An 11,260-nucleotide genomic window follows, 5' to 3' on the forward strand; every position below is an offset into this window, starting at 1 on the left:
GTGGTCTCCTCGGGCCACCCACCCCCTCTGGTTGGTGAGGCTTAGGAGATGGGTCTTAGTGGTGGTCTCCTCGGGCCACCCACCCCCTCTGGTTGGTGAGGTTTAGGAGATGGGCTCCAGACACTCGCTGCTTTCTCAAGTGCCTCCTTCCCGCATCCGCCTCAGTGCCCCAGAGCAGGGTCCCCCATCCTCTGCTCTTCTCCCAAGGCCAAGTTTCTATAGGATTACAGGAGCCCTGTGGGGGAAGGCTGGTGTTAGAGCCTCAGCTTCTGTTCCTTTTGACCCACTGTTAAGTGACAGCTTGAACCAGCCACCTCCCCACTACCCTTTGGAGAGGTTTTGGGACCACTTTCTTATCCTTATGCCCTTCCCCTTACTGCTCTGACCACTCTCCCATCATGGCCCTTGAAGGGAACATGGGTTGCCCACGCTCCTAATCCACCCCAGCTCTGGGGCCCTCCTGGCAGGCCTCTCTGCCTTATATGACCGAGATGCTTTGGGCTGCCCTGGAGGCAGGGTCAGATAGGAGAGAAGACAAAGGGAAGGCATTCATGGCCCAAGGTTGGCTGAACTTTTTGATGTTCCTGTTCTTATAGTCTCAGGAGCTTAGGCTCCATCACCCACCTTAGGGAGGGAGGACCCCTCCAGGCTCCATCACCCACCTTAGGGAGGGAGGACCCCTCCAGGCCCCATCACCCCAGCTTAGGGAGGGAGGACCCCTCCAGGCTCCATCACCCACCTTAGGGAGGGAGGACCCCTCCAGGCTCCATCACCCACGTTAGGGAGGGAGGACCCCTCCAGGCTCCATCACCCATCCTCCATCACCCACTTTAGGAAGGGAGGACTCCTGCAGGCTCCATCACCCCAGCTTAAGGAGGAAGAACTCCTCTAGACTTGGCCAAAGGCAGATCTCTACTGCACGCCCCCCACCTGCTGAACTGACATTTTTCTTTGGGTTGAAGGGGAGAGGCTGGACCAGGAATATATTTGGGGTTGCATCATGTGATCTGAAACCATCTGGTCCAGGCAGGGTGGTGGTTGGAGGAGTCCTAGCTGTCTTGCCACATGGCTCTGGAAGGAAGACTGACCCTGGGATGCTGGCTGCCCACCTGCTCCTGAGTCCCTCTGCCTCTTCCTGCTGTCTGAGGTCTCACCTGTGGGGTCCTGAAAGTCCCTCCTAATGAAGCAGGAGAATGAGTGATGTGCAGCTCCTTTCATTTCCCCAGCAGGGCCTGTCCACCTGCTCCACGCCCTGTTGAGAGGGACTGCCCCACAGGTTCAGAAGACTCTAGTCACAAGTCGTCTCCTGGGGCCAGCCACACCCTGATAACATTTGTGACTATAACTTGGGGTACAGAAAGGAACTTGGCTTGTTTCCATCCTGGGGGCCCTTGTGATGACAGAAACTCAATCCTGTCCGCTGGTTTCTCCCTCCTCCTGCCGAGGGAGAGCACCGGGCCTGGGGTCCAACTTGGTGCAGGGCTTTGGGCCAGGTCACTGAGATCCGTGTTCACTGACCCCAAGGGAGCTGTGGAGGGGCCCTGAGGCCTTTTGTCCACAAAGAGGGGGCAGGGCCTGGCGGGGCCCCACTGGGGGACATTCCCTCCTGCCTCTTGCCCCAGCCAAGGGATCTTCATTGAGTATATGGCAGAGCAGGGCTGGGCAGTCTCCATCAGCTCCCAACCAAGTGTCTGCAAGAATAACATGCTCTGAATCCTTCAGTAGATGGACTGTTCTGAAACCTTTTGTTTTAGACTGATAATTGCCATCAGTTTTAAAGGTCAGTTTAGGAACTCCATGCTCCAAATTGCCGCATTTGTTCTCTGCTCAGTCATCATCACTCACCCCGAGGTGGGCAGCTGCTTCAGCTGCATAATTTATTTAAAGAAGAAAAAATAATTGCAGGGGCAAAAATGCTTCAGAACATGACCCCACCTGACAGATGGTCTCAAAGCAACTTGCTGTGACGGTGACAAGTGCTTCAAGGGATGACTGAGGGGCTGCCAAGGCACTGTGGAGCAGCAGGAGGAGGCCCCGAGGGCCTCAGGTCCCAGCACAGTCTCCCACATGGAAGAAGCAGCCAGCCCCTGGCTGAGGCGCCCTGCAGAGGCCCAGGGCTGGTGGGGGGTGCTTGCCGAGGTGGAAACGGGAAGCAGGCCTTGACAAGTGAGGTGCCGTCTGCACCTGAATGCTCAGCCAGCTGCTGCTGTCCCCATTGCACTGACCTCGACCGGGACCCCAAATTCATGATTGTGTCGACATTATCCTGATTGAGGCTGGGTGTGGTGGCTCACGCCTGTGAGCCCAAAACTTTGGGAGACTGAGGCAGATGAATTAGTTGAGGCCAGGAGTTCGAGACCTGCCTGGCCAACATGGTGAAACCCTGTCTCTACTAAAAATACAAAAATTAGCTAGGCGTGGTGGCGGGCACCTGTAATCCCAGCTACCTGAGATCTCGGCTGAGGCAGGAGAATCACTTGATCTCGGGAGGCAGAGGTTGCAGTGAGCCAAGATCGCGCCACTACACTCCAGCCTGGGCGGCAGAGAAAACTCCATCTCAACAAAAAAAAATTCTGATTGAAATGAAGGTCACTTTATTGGAAGCTTGGGAAGCATGTGTTTTGCATCAGAACCAGTTTTTGAACCCCAGATAAGAAGATCCACTCCCGCTAGGAAAGCTAGGCCTGGTTCTGCCCCATGGCACGTCAGCTCTATCCCTCCCTTATCCACCGGGCTGGCCTCTCAGTGGCTCAGCTCTCCTTGAAAGTTGTGATTCATTTGAAAATATTGGAAAGATTCAGAGCTCTAGGACCAGAGTCCCTGGAAGGGGTGACATCCCCCAGGTGGAGAGGACGCTGGGAAAGCAGGTTTGCGGAGCATGTAGGAATCACGGCCGCACGCTCAGGTGTGTGGGGAATGTGCCCCTGCTTCTCTGTCCTGCCAGAGGGCGGAGGCATCTGACTCCCCCACCTGCTCTTCAGCAGCAGGGCCTACAGCAGGAGGGCCTTGTCGTTGTCCCCATGCTGCTCCCCCTTGGCCCTTCATCCCTGTCCATGCAAGGCGTCCTTCTGTTCTCGGGGAGGGGCCACTGCTGCCCGGCCTTACCCCTGCCCTGGGGACCCTGCTGAGGATGGGGACACTGCTCCTGGGCCCTCAGACCTCTCCGGGGTTCGTGGTTCCCCGAACCTGGGATTCTGACCAGGGGTGGGCCAAGCACAGGTCACCTTCTGAGGGACCCTTGGCATCTCCCGCATGGACTCCTCAAGTGCCTGAACCCAAGGGGAGGGCAGCCCGGGCCTGTCCAGGGCTCAGTGGACCAGGTCCCCCAGCCTAGGCCAGCTCTTCTTGACACATCTAGACTGCGAGTCCTCACCCCGTGGGGTCGTCAGGCCAGATGAGGCCATGCATGTGAGGAAAGTTTCTGATCCTTCTCCACTCCACGGCAGCTCCATTCCCACCTGTGGGGGAGGAGGCAGGCTGGGGAGGTGCGGTGACGTTCTTGAGGCTGCGCGGCCTCAAGACGTTCTTGAGGCCCAGGGCACGCTCACCCCCAGGGGCTCACACAGCCTGACCAGGCTTTCTCGTCCTTCCTGCTCTCTCATTGCACTGTCCACCTCTGCTTCCCAGCCTGTGGATGCTCCCTGGAGGGCAGGGCAGCTGGCACACCATGCCCATGCTCCGAGCAAGCCTCTGAGCTCCGGTTCACAGTGGTGGCAGATGATGTCGCAGAAACGGCTCAGAAATAGTGAGGGGTGGTGGTGGCAAACCTGGCAGCAGAGCCTGTGACGAGTGCAGTGACGCCTCACAGTGAGGCTCAGGGGGCAGGTGGCCTGGTCTGAAGTCACCATAAGCAGAATAGGCTTTGTACCAGGACATCCAGGTCAATAACAGCCGGGCCCAGGCTGGCGATGACTCATGTTGGAGGGGCTCTGGCCAGTGCCCTGGAGGGAAGGCGAGGAAGCAGTCTCACCAGATGAAGTTTCCTTCCAGCATTTGGGTGTAAACCCTCCAATGCACAGATGGGCTGGGGATGTGGCCTGCTTGCCATGGGCGACAGAGGCTGCTGTGTGGCGAGTACTGCAGCAGGGCCTGCTCAGCATCCTGTGCACCCTGGGGTGGCACTGGTGGCACTTTCCAGCCCTCGGGTTCCATCATGTGGTCTTCTTACTTGGGCGTCTGGGTGGTCACAGGGGGGTCACATGACTGTAAAATGTGTCCTCTTTCACAAGGGGCCCAAATGCTGGGGAGGGAGGGAGGCCGCCCCCCCAACTCCCTTCCCAACCCCCCGCAGACCTCTGTGCTCTGCATCTGTGCCTGAGCCTCAGTGGGGGTGTTTTTTTAATTGTGAAATGGACATTCTAAGGACATCTCTCTCTGAGCGCCCGGCATATAGATATGGCTCAAAGGATGGCAGCCGGGATGAGGATGATGAGGCAGAGATGAAGGGGACACACATGTGTGCACCATGCACACACACACACACACACACCAAGTGGTGCAGACTGGAGTCCTCCAGGCTGGCCTCGGGCTTCAGGGCAGAAAGACCATGGAATGTCTTTAATTTTCTGGGTCAGAGTTCCCCATTTGTTGGGACCCGATCCAGCATAACTTCCACAATAGCTGTTTCCTTAGCACTTACTGTGCCCCACCACTGTGATCAGCACATTTCACGGCCACAGAACCACCCTCTGGAGCTGTCCCCAGTTGGGGATGGCGCGAGCCATCTCTGCGTGGCCAGGCCTGCTGGGGCTGCCCTAGGCGGTGGCCATGCTGGGGCTATGCTTGTGGCCTCCTGGCACTGTCCTCTGGCCTGGCATTCTCTTGGGGCCCAGGTGTTCCTGGGTGAAGCAGGGCCTGGGTTCTGGAGCTGGGCTTCCGTCTGAAGGGGGTTCCAGGTGCTTAGCTTGCAGCAAAACTACAGGACAGGCAGAAAGGGTCAGGCCAGAGCAGGCCAATTCTTAGAGGCCAGAGGGGCAGGCCCAGCCACTGAGGTGGCCTCAGTTGTCAGTCTTGGGGCCGGGAAGGGTGAGGAGAAGGGGATAGGAGCAAATCGATCTTCCACCGTGTGACTGGCCTGGCGCTTACATATGCAATGGAGACAGCACTTTGTAGACAACTCCTGTTGCCCCAGTTTTCTTCCCTGCAATCCTGCCAATCAGGCCAAGTGATGACTCCCACCACCCCATGGGAAGGTAGGGCAGGTGTCATCCAGGACAGGAAGTCCATGGGTAGGGAAGAAGGAGATGACCTGGGGAAAGTTCCCACTAGCCTGAAATCTGCCTCTGGTCCTGGGTGGGAGGAGAGTCTCAGAGGGGCCACACTGTTGGAGGGTGAGCCAGGGCCCCGGGAAGTGACCCCCATTTGTCTTGGTTCAATAGTAGGTGTATGTGTTGGGGGTATGAGCCAGAGAACAGTAATCTCACAGAAACCCCGGCTCATGAGGGGCCGGTTCTGCATGGCGTGAGAGAGGTTGAACAGGTGACCGCCAGGTAGGGCCGCAAGGCCCCCTGCTCTCCCTCAGCCTGGAAAGGAAAAATCCAGGGGATCCTGTGTGCTCGTGGAGGAACCACAGTCAAGAACTTTGGTAGGTAACTGCCTACTTGACGAAGTGAGCTGGGGCTGAGGGCTGCAGGGGACCATGCAGTCTGGGGTCAGATGGGAGCTGCAGCCAGACCTGAGGGGCTCAGAGAACCCGCGGAGCCCAGGCAGGACTTCACTGGCTGGGCCTCGGGAGCAGGCCCCTCGCTGAGCTTCAGGAGCTTGACGGCAGAGCAGGCAGCGCGGAGGCCCATCCCCTGAAACCTGGCAGCACGGACAAGCCCCGAAGCAGAAACCAGCTCCTGGATCCAGATGCCCCCGTGGCAGGGAAGGAAATGAAGGAGACCCTCTCAAGCACAGAGGGACCATCAGCCCCTCCAGAGCATGGAAACTCTAAACAGACTCAATGCTTCCCCCAAAGAACCTGAGTTAAACCCAAGACCACTTTAATGGAAAGACTGAGTTCATTTTAATTGGCAATTTAAAAAACGTAGTGATTAGTTGTAGTTAATAGGGAACAGTTATTTGCTGTTTTCCAGTTATCTGAGTTTTCACATGTGCACCTGATTCTGTCACACCTGTGCCTCATTTAACCCTTCCTACATCCTGCGTCGTGGTGTCACCCCCAGGAAACCAGGACTCAGGCTCATTGGCAAGCCCCCAAGCCACACAGCAAGCAAGGCTGGAGTGGGAGCTCAGCCCCTAGAGTTTGCTGCTAGAGGAGGGAGGGACAGGGCGTCTGCAGGACAGGGCCTGGCGCTGCCACTGACTTGCTGTGTGACAGTTCTCTGAGCCCACTTCCTCTGCTGACAAATGAGAGTGGGTCCGCGTCCATGAGAAAGGGTTGAAGGAAATAGGGACATTTATTCCAGAATGTTGCTGCTCAATTGAGGAAACTGACTTCCTCTGTAAAGCAAGGCAGTGGGCTCGGGGGAAGGAGTCCTAATTGGGGAAGAGAGGCCTTCCACAGGAACTTGGAGTCCTTCCAGGGGCATTGTCGTGGTGTGGCCACCAGGTGGCAGCACAGCCCCCCTGCAAATGACTGCTAGTGCATGCTTATGATGGGGGGAGGGTGCATGGGTACAGGCAGCTGTGGGGAAAGAATGGGGAAGGGCCCCGTTCCCCACGTGCTCTTCTTGCCCTCCTGGGCTAGCTGTTCTTCTCCTTATGCCCCAGGCTGCTGTGGACAAATGTCTGATGGGCCCAGGGTGCCAGCCAGACTGAGGACCCGTAAGCAGCCCACCAGGGTAGGGGGCTCACCCTTGGCCAGCAGAAACCTTCTTGTCTCCAGTCACAAACTTCAAGCACCCACCACCAGCAAGACTTTAAGGAGGCTTGAAGAGGAAAGCCGCTCTGCTTCCAAGTCAGGGCTTTGTGCAGGTTGCAGCTGGGCCTTGGGCTGCCCCTCTAGCCCACCCACAGCTCCCTGTCATGTTAGGGATGAAGTGGGATCTCCTTAGCTTAGCACTGGAAGAAGACCCTTCAGGACCTGGCCCTTCCCATCTCCCTGGTGCTCTGGGCTTCTGGGGCTCTTCTCATGCCTCACCCGCGGCTTTGCACCTGCCTCTCACCTGTCTTTGCTGGTGCTTTCTGCACAAGCCCTGGCTCTTCTTCCCTGCAGCGGGGAGGCAGTGTGGGCTGTGTCAGCAGCAGCTTTTGCAGTGATACCTTTATCCAGAGCTGCCCAGGCCTGGGAGGCTAGACTGAGGGTGCCCTGTGGCTTTGGAGAGGGAGAGGCTGGGTCTCCACGAGCTATAGTCCAAAAAAGACTCTTCTGGGCTCTTACAGGCCCTAAGCCAGTGTATGCCAGGGCTGTAACAAGATGACTCTTAAGGGTAGAAATACGTGCAGATAGTAAGCAGGTTGCCTGTGCATGGATTGTCTCTGCCGTGTTGGCAATTTGGGTAAAATTACCAAAAAAAAAAGTTCTTGATTAGATTTGGCAAGGCTGGCTTGTACCCACGGTCAGGGCCTAAAGGAACCCAGCAATAATCAGTCTCCTTAAAATTTAGAGAGAAGCAGGGCTGAAGAGATGCAGCCTGGGCTGCAAACAGGCTGTGGGCAGAAATCCTGTGTTCTCACCCTGGTTTTCTGCTGACTCCTGGCAGTTTTGGCTCTTTGGAGAATGATCAGGCAGTGGCGTGAGGCTGCAGTTCACACGAATGGCCACTGGATGATGCCAGAGGACTGGCTCTGGATGCTTAAGCCCTCACTGCCTCCCTAGAGGGGCCTCCCTTGCGGCCTGCAGTCACCACCCAAACCAGACCTTGCCCCGTGTTCTGGTCCCATAAGGACGTTCCTAATGATCAGCATCTCTTTCTGACCCCAGGCACGTTCTAGAAGCTCTTGTGGGCAGGCCCTGGGGACCTCAACCACTTGGTTGGCCGAGGGGCAAGATGAATCACCTGAGCTGTGACTTCACCTAAAAGAGAGAAGTGCTGAGGGCATTTGAGGCTCCAGAGACAGACTGGGGGGTGGCTGGGGTCTTGCACAGGCCTGGCTAGGAGGGAGGCAGGTGCTCAAAGACATACATGGGTCCCTGTTCTCATGGTAGGTTCCATTTGCTGCGGGCCCCTCCCATGGTGCCATCACTGAGTGCCCACACACGCCAGAGGTTGCAAGCTGGCAGTCCTCAGAAGCGCTTTGATGGCTCACCGTATTTTTTCAGGGTGCTTTTATATCCTCCACCGCAAGTCCTCAGGAGGTGGGCACAGACGGCTAGGCTGGTTGGGCAGTAACCTGACTAAACGTCCTGCCCCAGGAGTCTGTCCCCGCCCCTCTCAGACCCAGCCCTGATCACAGGTTTGTCACCTCCTGGCTCCCTATGGCATCTGAGACCCTGTCATCTGCCTCAACAAAGCAGACAATGGTTTTCCCTGACATTCCCACACCTCACCTTGGTCTGTCCTTCCCGCCTGCCCCCACCTCCAGCCTGAATTTCTTCCTTCCCTCCCCACTTATTTCAAGCCTATTCTTCCCTGAAGGCCCTGCCTGCCTCTTCCTTCTCCTAAAAGGTCCCCGAAGACTTTAGTCCCTCCGTAGTCTCTCTCTTCTGTCCCCTACAGCCCTCACTGCCTATAGACCACTAACTGCAAACTGACGCCAGAGAAGGAGTTGACTTTCCAGGGCAGTGGAAAGAGAGAAACAGGGAGAGGATCCTACATGTATCAAGCTGATGCTGGACACTTTGTCACGTCATGAATCCTCCTGGTGAGCATGAAGTAAGGTTCACATAGACTTTTTTTTTTTCTTTTTTCGAGACAGAGTCTCACTCTGTCATCCAGGCTGGAGTGTGATGGTGCTATCTCTGCTCACTGCAACCTCAGCCCCTCCCAAGTTCAAGCAATTCTCTTGCCCCAGCCTCCTGAGTAGCTGGGACTACAGGCGTGAGCCACCATGCCTGGCTAATTTTTGTATTTTTAGTAGAGACGGGGTTTCACCGTGTTGGTCAGGCTGTTCTTGAACTCCTGACCTCAGGTGATCCACCCAACTCGGCCTCCCAAAGTGCTGGGATTACAGGCATGAGCCACAGTGCCCAGCCCACATAGACTCTCTCAATTCTGTAAAGAGTCATGCTGAGAAGGTGCAGCCCAGGTTCAGCTCGACTCCAGGGCTGATGCCCAGCACCTCAGGCTGCAGAGATTAAGATGCCCAGAGGCATGCAAGAAATAGAAAGGGATGGAGTAGCGGGTGACTCACACTGAAGCCTCCCCCATCATCCCAAATCCTCTAAGGGACAAAATATAACCACATTGAAAACAAGACTGGTGCACTCGGTTGACCAGACACTATGCTGAAGGCCTTAAAGGCAGGAGAGGCTGGGGCCAGTGGTGGGAGAGGACTGGCTGCTGCAAAAATTTGGGGCCACTGTAGGCCCCTGGGCCCTGATGGGATGATTGTTCAAGGTACTCAGTAGGAGCCACAGGTGAATTCAGCCCTCTTCCTGACCACCACCACCACAGACACCCCCCATGCATACCCAGACCAAGCAGAGAACACAGGTGCCTGTGTTTTGAGAGAGCAGTCATCAGAAGTAATGTGAGTGCAAGGCTTGAAGGGGCAGGCACTGTCCTGGAAGGCTGGTGTGCTTAGGGAGAATGGAGGCCCCCATGCACAGAACATTAGGTAGTGGCTGGTGGTGCATTCTGCTACCCTACGAGTGGGGCAGGCTGTAGGAGAGAGCTGTGGTGCTTGCAGATTGGCTAACCACAAGCCTCAGATACAAAGATGAGCCTGTGAATGACAGGCAGTAAACTCCTCAATGAGAACTGACACCCAAGGAAAGGGAGTTAATGTACCAGGATGAGGACTTCGAAAGGTGTAATCTGTATCCCTGGAGAGATGGGACAGGCTATTGGATCCCCAAAAAGATCAACTAGAGAATCTAGAAAGTTAAAATCTGGTCATTGAAAAACTCCATAAATGGGCTGAATAGCAGAATGGATACAGCTGAAGAGCAAATAAATGAGTGAGAGGTTGAGCTGAGGACTTCTAGAATGCAGCATGAAAGGACAAAGAGATGGAAAGCACAGAATAAAAGTCAAGAGACATGAAGGACAGAGTCAAAGTTTCATTTTCTGGTCCCAGAAGACACAACCAAAAGAATGCAGGGGAAGAAATTTTCCAGTGCTGAGATTGGCAGTGTCCCAGAACTCTGCCAGTGCCTGTCAGGATGAATGAAGAGGGAGCCTCTACTGGACAGACATGTTGAAATTTTAGAACACTGGGGATAGAAAAGATTCTAAATATTTCAGACTGAAAACAGACAACTTGCAAAATAATGGGATACAGGAAGCCAGAAAAAAAAAAAGAAGTAATTATCTTTAAAACCTGAAGAAAAATAATTTCAAACTCAAGAATTCTAAATGCAGCCAAATACAAGGATAAAAACACATACTGAGATATGCAATGTCTAAGATGTTTAGCATTGATAAAATTCCTTTTTGAAAGAATTGTTAAATGATCTGCCTAGCCTAGCAAGAAGAAAAAGTAATCCAAGAAACGGAGGCTGAGTGCGGTAGCTCATGCCTATAATCCCAGCACTTTGGGAGGCCAAGGCAGGAGGATTGCTTGAGGCTAGGAGTTTGAAACTAGCTGGGGAAACATAGTGAAATCCCATGTCTACAAAAAGTAGCAAAATTAGCTGGGCATGGTGGTGCTTGCCTGTGGTCCCAGCAACTTGGGAGGTTTAGGCGGGAGCATCACTTGAGCCTAGGAGTTTGAGGTTGCAGTTAGCTGTGATTGCTCCACTGCACTCCAGCCTGAGTGACAGAGGAAGACCCTGTCTTAAAAAAGAAGTGGAATACAAGAAACAATGATGAGCAAAGAAACTAATAAAACGTATTAAATCTAAGTAAATGTTGATTGCTTGAAAATTAATAACAATCTTCAACTAAAATATTAGATATTATCAATTAAAGCATTGAGGAGTTTGTGGAGCAGTAGAGAGTAAATGTGTGCTAAAGCTCTTGTCTTGATAGAGAGTGGATATAGATTCTGATTAACAGTAGATATTCCTAAAATAAGGTTAAGTATGTATGTGAAAATGTTAAGGGAAATCTCCAGAAAAATAGGAGTAGTATGTATAACTTATAAAGTATTAGATGGAAAAACTGAAATGGGAAAAACAATCCAACAAATATCAGGAAAGAGACACAAAACAAAATATGGGAGATAGAAAATAAAAACTTATATAAAAGGAATAAGTTCAAACATTTCAATA

The sequence above is a fragment of the Piliocolobus tephrosceles genome, chromosome 16, assembly GCF_002776525.5.
Source record: "Piliocolobus tephrosceles isolate RC106 chromosome 16, ASM277652v3, whole genome shotgun sequence".
Classification (NCBI taxonomy): domain Eukaryota; kingdom Metazoa; phylum Chordata; class Mammalia; order Primates; family Cercopithecidae; genus Piliocolobus; species Piliocolobus tephrosceles.